This window comes from Pholis gunnellus (genome assembly GCF_910591455.1).
Source record: "Pholis gunnellus genome assembly, chromosome: 19".
Lineage (NCBI taxonomy): Eukaryota > Metazoa > Chordata > Actinopteri > Perciformes > Pholidae > Pholis > Pholis gunnellus.
In genome coordinates, this window is record NC_136546.1 from 20420950 (window position 1) to 20434863 (window position 13914).

General features: G+C 39.1%; 1 protein-coding gene across 5 annotated transcripts in view; it reads left to right on the top strand.

Moving 5' to 3' along the window:
* Positions 1–946: 946 nt before the first annotated feature.
* LOC306711382 (unconventional myosin-VI-like) overlaps positions 947–13914 on the top strand; it is an 84848-nt gene continuing 71880 nt past the window's right edge. For all 5 annotated transcript variants that reach the window (XM_079180308.1, XM_079180309.1, XM_079180310.1 and 2 more), the window contains exon 1: positions 947–1095. The gene's annotated coding sequence lies outside the window, so the exon portion shown is untranslated. The remainder of the gene's footprint in view (positions 1096–13914) is intronic.

Here is a 13914-nt window from a genome sequence, read left to right on the forward strand (position 1 = left end):
TCCCCAGAGGATGAACCCTACTGACTGTGGTGATCCAAAGAGTATGAAGTATTCAAAGAAAATGTGTTCTTAGGTATTGTACTTGAGTAAATGTACTTGGTTACGTTCCACTGTTGAACTGGCATGTAAATAAGTACATTTACTCAAGTACTGTACCTAAGTGCAATTTTAAGGTACTTGTACTTTACTTGAGTATTTCTGTTCTATGCTACTGTATACTTCTACTTCGAGGTAAATATTGCACTTTTTACTGCACTTCACTTATCTGACAGCTTTAGTTAGTTTGCAGATTTTTATCGGTAGAATTATAAATATAAATTAATACGAAATTTGCTCCAACTTTACCAGCTGCAAGATTAAAATTATATATAAAATATCTATATATATATATATTATTCTGCATGATTAATACTTTTACTATTAGTACTTTAATTATATTTTGATGCTGATATTTTTGTACTTCTACTTAAGTACATTTCTGAATGCCGGACTTGTAAAGTATTTTTACTCTGTGGTATTGGAAGTACTTCTTCTATAAAGTACTGCAGCATCAGATTCAGAATACTTTATTGATCCCTGGGGAGGAAATGTGTACGTTACAGTTTCTCTTTTTAAAGAAATAGAAAAAAAAGATAGAAAATAAAGGACTTTGTAAAATATAATAAAATAAAACTTTTATTTTAATAAATAATTTTTAAATAATTTTAAATAATACCCTTTTACTATCTATATAATTCTACAATATATATATATCAAAAGTACAAATAAATTAAAATTATAAAAAATACACTGTTAAATCGTTGTTATAAATAAATAAAATAAAAGATAAAGTACATATGATAATAAACCCTTTAAAGCGCGGCACAGCGCCCCCTGGTGGGACACTTCTTTTCATCCAGCCCCGTGACGTCACGGGGCCGGTTTTTTCCCAGGAGTGCTGCTGCGGGAGTCTGGAGGAGTGTGTGGCCGGGGAGAGGACACCGTATCATCCGGGGACAAACCACCAGACTGCGTGGGTGGTGGTGGGTGTGGAACCCTTTTCTGTCACGGGGATTTTAAGACACAAGTACCGGGAGCTCACGAGCTCAAGACGAGGTAAGAAACACGGACAGAGCCGCTGCAGCGTGATGTTAGCCGCGGCAGGCTGTCAACACACTATTGTTGAAAGGTAGCCAGACTGCCTTCAAATATGCGTCCATTTAAAGTTTTTATGGGGATAAATAGAGGCGTGCATATGAAACAACATCATTAAATATATATTTTAAATAAGTATGACACGCTCTACCATTCGGCACTAAAATAATCCACCGTGTCTCTTTTTTTTATTGCACTAGGCTCCAACTTTTACTGCCGAAGGGTGTTCTCCCGTGAAAGAACACGTAGGCAAACAGTGTTTAAAAGTGGGATTATTCCTAAAAATAGTGACGTTCTGTGGATTATATTCAAGCCGAATTCACGGCAATTGTCTCCCTAATCAGAATAAGTGACGAATCACTGTGCATGGCGCGTGTGTGTGACTGGCAAGCGACGCGATTCCGAAATTCTCACGTTTTCTGAACGAGGTTCGGCTTCGTCGTCTGGAAAACTGGAGCTAGGAGGAGGAGGAGGAGGAGGGTGCGCGCGCACGCACATATCTAGCATAACGAGCGTTTTAGCACAAGCCTCGTTACATTAGAACATGCGAGGCTGTGTTGTTGGTACAGCGGCACCAACATGTCACATCTCACAACGTATCAGCATGGCTGCGGCCTAGACACACACACACACACACACACACACACACACACACACACACACACACACACACACACACACACACACACACACACACACACACACACACACACACACACACACACACACACACACACACAGGGCCTGGGAAGAAGAATCAATGGCCATGCTTTGCATAAGAAGAAAAGCAGAGGGCTGGTTGGTGTTTTTTGGCCTTTGTGATATTATTGCGATGATAAAGATCATGTTTGCTCCTCATAGGTGTGGATGTGCATGCAGGCAGCACGCTCAGCTGCTGTGTGTGTGTGTGTGTGTGTGTGTGTTTCATGTGTGTGTGTTGCATGATTACATAAGAGCTCTCTGTGCTTATTGTTATTGTCCAGAGCTTTTATGCTGAAGCTGCTTTTGAAATGACTATTGAGGAGATTCTATTCTCTTAAAGCTGCTTTGAAGCTGTCTGAATTCCTCAAAAAGCACATTATGTCTTTTATTATGTCCTGCTGTGTCCCTCGTGTTTCTTTGAGGACATAAATGCAGTTTTGTGGTATTTATATATCATATAAACATAATGCAAACGTGATCCTTACATGCATGCGTTCGGGTGGAGTTCTCTCAAACAGCAAACTCCTGACTTCTGACGGGACTTTGACTCACCACATCCTTCTTTTATGGCCGTTTTATTGACATAATGTCACACACACACACACACACAATGGTGCTTATTGTAAAGCGGGCTGTCCTTCCCAAAGTTCAGTCACTTCAGGGATCAAAGTCTTCAGGAAGTGGTTGTTGGAGTAGCCGGACGCCTCAGTGATGCGCACGTTAAAGTCATTTAGTCAGAAGTCTGAACATGTTTGAGCTTTTTTTATTTTTTGTTTTTCTGGCTTGCAGAGACGTGACTTCCTGAAAGGTGCTTGGCATGCTGGGTAACGGCTCAGGTCCAAGTGTCTCATTCAGGATAAGCTGTTTATGTGCATCCTCGTCCATTAAAGATGTCCGTGTGTACACGAGAGAGAGAGAGAGAGAGAGAGAGAGAGAGAAGTACGCCTCCGTGTACTTGTACTCTGATCAGACGTATTGTGTCGTACTGAGAGGAACTGTTGAGGAACATCCTGGAAGTTTATTCTGGATGTTGGAGTCAAGAGATGTGATGAACTCTTTGTGGAAGTTGTGTGTGTATATATATACATTATGCAATATATAGATATTATGCAATATACAAAAATGGAGGCTCCTCGTGCTTTATATAAATATTTAATTATTCACATGTTCCAGCCTCTCCTCTCCTCTCTCCTCTCTCCTCTCTCCTCTCTCCTCTCCTCTCTCCTCTCTCCTCTCTGTGTTCACTTCCTGTAGTTCAGTCAGTTTCTCTGATTTCTTGTCACATGACTGTTGGTCTCAGATGAATCAATCATGACTTCATAGTTTCACAGTTTAATGTTTTTACACCACCTGGTTAAAGTGAACTCTTTATTAGAGGAGACATTTATGAGAACATGAAGAATAAAATGTTTTTTAATGAGGTTTCACTATTGTAGGCTTTGTTTTGGCTGCTTTTTCTGATGGAAGTGTTCTGCACACATGATGTGTTCAAAGACCATCGGAGAGATGAAACTCTGATGATAATGACAGTTTTTACATCTGGCTCTGATAAACGTAGTGATGGTTTAAAGAAAACATGTTCTTCAATCCCGCCGGCGGGTTTTTTGGGTTCAGTCGTGTGAAATCGCAGATTAAACTGTTTAAAATGTCGTAACGTGATTGAAGCGTCTTCTAAACCATCAACTTCACTCCTGCTCACAAATAAGAGCTGTGTTGTCAGAGCTTTTCTGAGCTAGGCTAATGCTAACTAATGCTAACCGCCCTGCAGCAGATTCGGCAGCTCTCACTTTCTGCCGGGTGGAGCTGATGGAGCAGCAGAGTTCAGCCGTGTCGTGTGTCTGATGGAGGAGAGTTAGTGAGTGAGGAGGGAACGTGAGCCAGTCAGTGAGGAGACGAGCAGTGTCCACTTACACGCCGTCTAGCCTGAGGGAGGAGGGAGGAGGGAGGAGCCGCATGCTGCTGTTGTGTTTTGGTTAAAACACACACGCACACACGCTCACACACACACGCTCACACACACACGCTCACACACACACGCTCACACACACACGCTCACACACACACGCTCACACACACACGCTCACACACACACGCTCATGCACACACGCTCGCTCACACGCACTCACTCACACGCACATACGCTCACACACACGCTTACACACGCTCGCACACACACGCTCTTACACACACTCACACACACGCTCTCACACGCTCACACACGCTTACACACACGCTCGCTCACACACGCTCACGCGCTCACACACACACGCTCACACACACACGCTCACACACACACGCTCACACACACGCTCATGCACACACGCTCGCTCACACGCACTCACTCACACGCACATACGCTCACACACACACGCTTACACACGCTCGCACACACACGCTCTTACACACACTCACACACACGCTCTCACACGCTCACACACGCTTACACACACGCTCGCTCACACACGCTCACGCGCTCACACACACGCTCGCTCACACACACTCTCACACGCTCACGCATTCACACACGCTCACACGCTCGCACACACGCTCACACACACATTCACACACGCGCTCACACACACGCTCGCCCATTCACACACGCTCACACGCTCACACGCTCGCACACACACGTGCACGTTTGTGTCCTGGGTAGACGAGTTTATTTTGGAAATACTGTACTCATGTAAATGGCAGAAATTGAGGCTTTGTTGTTGGACTTTTGCTTCCTCTGCTCTTTAGTTGTGACTCTGAACCTCAAACATTTGTTCTCATTGACTTCTCAACATAACGAGCTTCTACCTCACGTCTATGATTTTATTTCTTAGTTTTTAATTTAACCCTCATCAACCAGTAGCTTAAAAACAGAGAAACAAACCAAACCCTGTTCCTCAGAAAGCTTCAGCACATTAAGCTTCAGCTCTACAGGGAAACGTGTCCAACATTCACCAGTGAAAGTATGAATATTTATAGATGTTTCTGAGTCTCATTAAAAAGTGTCCTCATGTATTTTGATGGCAGGAGTTCAGCTATTTTTACATGTTTTTAGAGTCGTGATGTTTTATTTTTAGCAGCAGACGTTCGTCCGTTTGCTTTAATCACAGTTTTTCAGAACCGCTGCTTTGTGCACACTTTCGGGGGGGGGGGGGGGTCAGCTGATCGTGTGTGTGTGTGTGTGTGTATGTGTGTATGGGCAGGGGGGTCACGTGTTGTCGAGGACCTTTGAAACCCAAACGCCTCTCCCGGTACAGACGAGGCCACTGTTGAATGCTGGGTAATGTTGTGTTTGGGCTCGTCTGAATGTGTCTCTAGAAGATGAGAGCTTGAGAAACACTTCAGCCTCCAGCTATGAGTTCACGGAGCTTCTCTTTATAATACTCAGTATATTATATCTTGTTTCCTGGTCCTGGTTTGGTCACATGGCTCATTAGCTTCTCTGGCTTTTGTCACGAGGACTTTGAGCCGAGTTAATCCGGCTCGTTCGCTCTTAAATATTCGTTGACTTCACGGCTCTGAACTTGTTTCTCTTCCTGTTTTAGAATCATTTTGAAGAGTTAAATAGTCTGAATTACTGCTTATTATTACAGAACAACTACCGGCTTCATTTTCATGAAACTTGGTGGAGCGATGCATTCTGGGCCACGGATGAGTCCATTAGTTTTAGCGCTGATTCAAGTGTTTTTTAGCTTCGCTAACATTGCGAGATTGTTTTCTAGATTCATAAAGTTATTTGGTTTGTAAAATGTCAGAACATTGTTAGAAATCGTGTTGAGTTTGTTGTAATATTTGAGAAGAAAAGCAGAAAATCCTCACTGAATATTGAAAGATAATCGACTTATTGTTACAGATCGAGAATAAATGTTTTTTTCCAAACTTCTCATTGACAAATAGATTATATTGATTATAGGAACTATTCCATCAAAGATGAACAAAAGTATGAATCCTTGGTTTTGAGCGTCAACGATGAGTAATTTGTCTTCACAGAAATAATTCATACAAAAAGTTGTTTCTGTTTTTATATCGTATTAAATGAAATATCTTTGGGTTTTGTAGAAAACAAGACATTTAAAGACATGGACTTTGAGAAAGAAAGATTTCACTTTTTATTTTACTCTTAAACTAAACGATTAATCTAGAAAATATGAATCAATAATGAAAGTATTCGTTGGTTGTGGTCCTATATTAGATACTTGATAATACGAATATATTCCGGTTGGTGCTGATGTATCAAGTAGTTTAGTTCCTCTAATTAAAGATGGTGGTTTGGTGATTATTGGGCTCTTTGTGGCGGCCATATTATTGGTCTCTTGGTAAAATAAGCGGCCTTTACGATCAGGATGAAGTAGATTCTTTTTTCCTGGGAACATTTTCTAATATTAGTCTTTTCCTTCAGATATCTCTTGTTGTATTTAGCAGCTCTCTGCTCAAAGCCGGCTCTGTTACGTAACGTCTTCCTCTCTGGACTCGTTCAGGAGGAACTCGTCTTCAGGTTGATTTGTCTTCGCTGCGCAAACACGGGAGAACGTTTCTGTTTTTTCCCATGATGCCGCTGGCTGAATGAGTCAACGGTGCTTTTGATCCTCGCTGTGTCCGAGCCGGACGCTTCCTCTCTTTCTTCTTCGGCGTCACGTCTGTCTGGTTATCTGCTGCGAGGAAGTGACCGCATAGAGGACCGATTAACAAGACCTCCACAAAACAAGACCTCCACAAAACAAGACCTCCACAAAACAAGACCTCCAGAGGAGATTTCAGGACAGGAAGTGAACGTTTTAGGAAAGTACAAACGCTGCAAAGACTTCCACGATGAGACGACTTTATCAGAAACAGAGACTGTTTTTAACTCTTTATTACGAACATAAAAATGACATAAAAGATTTATTTATTTATAGATATTTTAAATTTGTTTGTTCCTCGCTAAACAACTCGTGCGATCATTACGGAAACCTTTTGGCTCAGTTAAAGGTTAAAAGGTTAACTCCATCTCCAGTTATTTTCAGGGAAGCAAGAATCAAAGTGAGCTCATCAATAAGGTTTAGAATGACGTGAGCGCTAGCACGAGCTAGCTGTGCTAGCGGTTCAATGACGTCTGAAGAGAGCGATCTTCAGTTCACTGTCACAGTAAACACACATTATAGACTCCTAAAAGAGTCTCTGTATCCTTTTATATTTACAGTTATAGTTACAGACTCTGACTCTGTTTTAAGTGTTCATTTGTCTCTTTGTCACTTTCACATGTTGTTTGCTTCTAGTTTTTCTACATCCGGCTAGAATGAGTCTCAAAGGAGGTGACTGACCAATCGGATCAAAGCTTCTATCTGAGCCTCCAGTGACTACATATAGAAGGTGTCTGAGAGGGTTTTCTAGTTCTACTTCCTGGTCTGAAGTCGTGTGTGAGCCTCTCTGTAACGTTCAACCTTTCAGCGGCTCGTGACTCACTTTATTGGCGTTAGACTTCGCCTCGAGGACGATGCCTCTCGTCAATCTTTAAACCGCTTTGTGGGAGTTTTTGTAAAACTTCAGCGAATTCCTGTCAGCTTTTGCTGAAATCATCAGAAATGTGATCTTCTGATCTTTGAGGCTGAAAAAGAAAAGTTAACTTCTTATTTCCATTTTTAGCAAAAGATCCGCTCAGATTTAGTTATTAAAGACAAAGTTTTCCATCAAAGATGACATTAAATAATGAAAAAGAACCATAAATATAAACATTTAAGACATTCTATTGGTGCAGAATCATTGGCTAATCGTGAGCATATCTGCCTGCTGTGTGTGTGTTTCTGCCTCATTGAAAGGAATCACCTGCGGTCCCTGAACACACCCTGTTGTGGTTTTGCTTTGCTGTGGGTGTGGCATGCTGGGAAATATTCATAATGAGAGTCCTGACATTTAATAAAGAAACCAGAAGCTGTGGAACAAAAGGAAAGAGAAGGTCACCGGTGTTTGTTTACCGCTCTGAGACAGAACGACTCTTCTGTTTATTCCTAAATAATGACAGAATGCATCAAATATAAGTATCGCTCAATATATATCATCAGTATTTGATTCTGCTGTCATCCTTCAAAAGGGGAAAACGTGACTTTATGTTTATTATTATCATCTTAATAAACTTTATTTATACAAACAGATTCTTCAAGTGTTGAACCACTTTAAAACATTTCAGGAGGAAACGGGGAAATAAAGTCACAATTACAATAATACAAAATATAATGACCAACAATAATATTAGTTATAATAATACTTATTCAAAACAAAGCAAATAAATAATCGGACGTGTTGGACATATAACAGAAAGAGAAATGATTCATATTAATTAAACTGAAGATCATTGTATCGATTAAACCTTTGAAAATGATCAAAGATATTCAGTTTATTATATAAGACGAAGAAAAGCAGCAGATCCTCACATTTGAGAAGCTTTGACGTTTGTACTTTTTTAGGATTTAATGACCTTATATACATATATATAAATACATATATATATATATGTATAAATATATATAAGTATATATTAATTGGAGACCCGTGCAGTAGGGTTGAAGGACAGCCTGTCGCTCTGTGATTGTCAATCTGACCTCAGGGTCCCTGAACACATCACGTGACCACAGATCACCTCTCCAACAATCAGCTGTTTGTCTGTCCACACACACACACACACACACAGACACACACACACACTTCCTGTGTGAGTGTGTGTGTCCTCTCAGACTCTCTAACTAGCAGCTGCTGCAGCTCCACGTCTGAACTGAACTCAGTTTGTTCTTTTAAAGGGTTTTCTCTTAAAGGGACAGTACACCCGACTCCCTGTCGAGAGAGTTCGATGCTTTCCTTTGACCGATGACGTCGTGCACGTCAAACTTTTTACAGTTTTATATCAATGTTTAATCAAGTTTTTATTTTTTAAATAACCTTTTAAATGCACTTTTAAGAGCTTTACGAATGATTGACAATAAAAAAAGACAAATGGAGAGAAGCTGAAGAGACTAATGCACCAAAAATAACATAAATATATATATATATATATATATATATATATATATATATATAAATAATTAAATTCTGAATATACTGATCATGGATAAACAGTAAACAAGAAGAATTAGAGCAAAATATAATTAGAAATAAAATGTGTGTAAATACATAATAATATACAAAAATAATACAAAATAAATATTAAATAAATAAAAATATAAATCACTACATCAAAGCCAGACTGAATAGATGGGAATAGATTCAGTTTCTGTTTGAGAAATATTAATCATTTCCAGTTTATTAGTTGGTTTACATTTTGTATTAAGAATCTGAATCTTTAAAGTCACTGGTATTATTAATATTAACAAATATGAAGTTCAAAGTTTAATATTTAAGTTACATGAAAGTTCAGTACAAGTACCTGAAGTTGTACTGCCGTGCAGTACTTGAGTAGAGTGAATGTACTTAGTTACATTCCAAGAGGACAAACTTCAGAGATCCAGCGTCTTCATTGATTTAAACTTTCTTTAAAAGACGTTTTTCTCTTTGAGCTAAAGTGACGGTTTAGTTCCACAGAACCTGCAGTAAATATAAATATCAGTTTATTTCCAGTTTGTCGTCTCTTTCTGCTCTGATCGTGTATGTTGGCTTCACAGCAGAGCAGCTGATTCAGCAGCATTCATGTGTTTGAATATGTGAAGGATGTGAATGATGAGACGTTGAGTCTCTTTGTTGTGAAGGACGACTTGTGTCGCTTCCAGCTTGTTGTCCTCTCGTCGTATCCGATCCTACAGGTGTGTTTTTGGGGGTTTTGCTCGAACAAAACGAGACATTTGAAGACGTCCAAATCAAAAACCAAAGCAAACCCTCGTCATTGTCCTCAAGATGTTCTTTAAAGCGAGACTTGTTTTAAATCCATTTGAATTTATTAATCCGGTTTATTTGCATTTTCTCCCTCAAATGATCTTCGTTCGCTCACCGTTCCTCCAGTAGACACCATCATGACCAGAATATAACCCGGAACATGAATATATAATAATATATAACCCAGAACATGAATATATAATATATAACCCAGAACATGAATATATAATAATATATAACCCAGAACATGAATATATAATATATAACCCAGAACATGAATATATAATAATATATAACCCAGAACACGAATATATAATAATATATAACCCAGAACATGAATATATAATAATATATAACCCAGAACATGAATATATAATAATATATAACCCAGAACATGAATATATAATAATATATAACCCAGAACACGAATATATAATAATATATAACCCAGAACATGAATATATAATAATATATAACCCAGAACATGAATATATAATAATATATAACCCAGAACATGAATATATAATAATATATAACCCAGAACACGAATATATAATAATATATAACCCAGAACATGAATATATAATAATATATAAACCACAATATACATATATAATAATATATAACCCAGAATATAACCCGTTTATAAGCAGTATATAAACCAGAACATGAATATATAATAATATATAACCCAGTATATAAATATATAATAATATATAACCCAGAATATACATATATAATAATATATAACCAGTATATAAATATATAACAATATATAACCCAGAATATACATATATAATAATATATAACCCAGAACATGAATATATGATAATATATAACCCAGAACATGAATATATAGTAATATATAAATATATAATAATATATAACCCAGAACATGAATATATATAAATATATAATAATATATAACCCTCATCATCAGCAGATGTTCAGCTCTCAGCGTCTTTAATTCCTCACTGACGGCGTTAATGTAAATAATGTTCCAGATGTTACGCTACGCTGCGGCCGTGAAGCTGCGGATTGTTTTAAATATCGAGCGTCTGCAAATAGAGTGAAGCTCCTTTTAGCTCAAAGCTTTTTATGAAACGCTTCAGCGTGAGGATCAGAGCTGCCGTGTCTCTGCTTTAATGTGAGGAAATGAAGGTTTGAAAAGTCAGAAATTCACATTTGATGAATAATTTACAAGCTTGCAGACTTGATGAAGAATTTAAAATGAGCAGAAGAAGACGTGAGGACTTTCTGTCCTCAACATTTACATGTTTTACAAGCAGACGTGTGTTAGGATGTTATTTACATGTTTTATATGCTGGAAGAGTTACACAGCTGAGTCAGTATTTAAATACTTTTTTTTACATACAGAATATCTATAGTTTTAATCATTTAAATAGCTCTTTTAGAGATTATGCCTCCTGCATTTTACTGTGCATGCGGCAAATAAAAAGTTTATATTAATTATAACAATATAACAATATAATCAATAATTAAGTTGAATCATATCAGTGAAGCAGAAACACATGAAATCCTTTGACTGTCGTAAAGCTGCACAATGAGTCAAATATGAGTCGATGTTACATTAGAGCTGCAATGAAGAAAAAGGTGAAAATCCTCCGTATACGTCTCTGGTAGAGACCTGTCAATCACCGTGTAGCCCCGCCCCTAAAGCATCCCCTGCTTTATGGTCTGTGTGACTCTAAATGGACCATCATTTACTAAATGAACATCATGCTGTATTGAAGAAGACTTGAAACTAGAGATTGAGACCATAAACTCATGTTTACAATGTTTACTGAGGTAATAAATCAAGAGAGAAGTAGAGTCATTTTCTCATAGACTTCTATACAACCAGAGGAGTCGCCCCCTGGTGGACACTAGAGAGAATGCAGCTTTAACACATGAAGCGTTGGCTTCACTGCAGGTCGTCTCCTGTTAACAGATCTGAGGTCAGGACTGTTTTACTACCAGGAGGAAGTCACAGAATCTTTAATTACCAAGGTTGAGCCAATAACCCACGTTTATTACCTCTTTCATCCAGTTTCTATTGGCGTCTCAGGATTACATCACTTCCTGTGTGCTGGTAGACGATGATGATTTATCTGAATAAACTTTATTTCATTCATGATGTCAGATTATTATGTTGAAAACATTCATCAAAGAGACTTTACTAGTAATACAAGTTCACTGAGGGAGTTTGAATCAACACTTTGTTCTTTAAGTAACTCAATACTTTTACTCCAGTACTGTTACTTTATTGTACTTTTAATTCATGCTGTAATACTTTACTACACTTCAGAGATAAGAGACATTACAGTTTAGTAACTCAACACTAGCTGGTGCCAGACTGCTGTATCATTAAAGTACTTTAAAGTACTTTAAAGTACCTCTAGCTTAAGTAAGAGTTTGAATACGGGCTATGGAACATTTTTAATTTGTGGTCTTGCTGCGTTTATCAAAGTAACGGATCTGAATACTTCTTCTTCTACTGATTTATTAGTTGCAGCGTGTCGTCACACAACGGTTCGTATGATATCTTATGAAAAGTTGGTGCGTTTTCCTGCTAAAGTCCAGCCACACGTTCGCGTTTGTACTCGTTACGTGCTCGTCTTTTCACAATAGACTTCCATCTTCACAGTCAACTTAAAGGTTCTGGTTCCGGTTCAGAGTTTAACCTCCACGACTGCGGGTCGGTACCGTCTGTCCGGAGCTTCTCTCATTAGATATCACAAAGTGAAATGCAGTCTGGTGCTTTGTTCACGTTTTTACAGCCCCGACAATGAGTTACCAGCAACCTTTCCTCTACATTCAGGCCTTCGAGCTGAGCTCGTTCTCCCCGGAGAGAAGCGAGAGAACGTCGTAGTCACGGACTGAGTCACGTGTTTGTGAACCTTTCTGCATCTCAGGAACTAGTTGAAGCGCCGTCACTGGTTTTCAGACGCAAACTGCCACAAATACTATAAATACTCTCATTAAAACACCGTTAACCTGTCGGAAAATGACTTCCTGTCTGCAGCTCTCAGCTCATTGGTTCCTACTGAAGACTGAAATCTTTAAAAACACAGAAAGTTTCATCACAAATCTCCTCAAACAGGAGGAAAGAGTGCATTTGTTGGGGACTATTTTCAGCGGCGGATGAATCCACATCAGGTGCTCTAGTGAGTGTGTGTGTGTGTGTTCCTGGTGATGAAGGAGCATCAGTGAGGCTCATCCATGTGTTCTAATGGAGCTCTGTGAGGCGTCACGGTGCTTGTTAGTAGATTTAAACAGTGTTTGTTGTGGCGGTGCTTCCACAGCCACGCTTGTTTGTTTCCGTTATCTTCCACCGATTCAAACGAGGTTAAACTCTCGTCGCCACTCGGAGAGTGAAGAACACCGGAGCCTGCAGGTACACCAGGACCAATAACGGGGCCCGTTGTTCCCACATGGTTCTGGTTTATTGAATTTAAAGGCCTCTCGTTATTTCACGTTCCCGTAGAAACTCAGTGCTGTCATTAAGGTTGGCAGGAAGCCACCATGTTGGAGAGAGAGAGCTGCTGGATGGAAACTGTAAGACACGACTCGGCTCAGTGACCTCGAGTCATTCATGACGTCTGACTCTGTTAAACATGTTTCTTTGGTTCTGTGTTGATGTTTAAAGAGTTAATAAACCCCCAAACAAGCTAAAAGACGATGCAGGTGTGTATGTAGTTGTGCCGTTGATGGATTCGGCTCCTAACGTTGACATTTTAGTGCAAAGTATTTGAATTCTACCGGTTGAAACACGGCTATTACAATTAAACTTCAGCTGATCTGGAGCCATTAGGCGTTTGTAGTCTTTCGTCACCACATCTCTTTAAAACCAACGTACTGAGAGTAGAGAAGTAGCCGTCGCCCTTTCACTTAGCCTGTGAATCACTTACGCTAATCGCTAGCATACACATAGCTAGCAGTAGCGATTAGCATAAGCTAATTGAAAGGGGTAGCGGCTTTAATGAACGGTTATTTTAAAGCAGCTTGGTCGGGCTAAGCGTCAATGTGAAGTCGACCGAGCCAGACATTCGTAGTTTTACCTCGGAAAATAGTATTCCGCCATCTTTTATTAACTCTAACTAAGTATGTTTGTTGCCTAAACTTAACTAAGTTGTTTCCTGTGTTTTTAAACGACTGTATTTATGTAACGCAACAGGCAAAGCTAGCTAGCTAACTAGCCAGCCGTTAAAGGCGTTAATATTTAATAACTTTTGATTGTAATGCAGCACT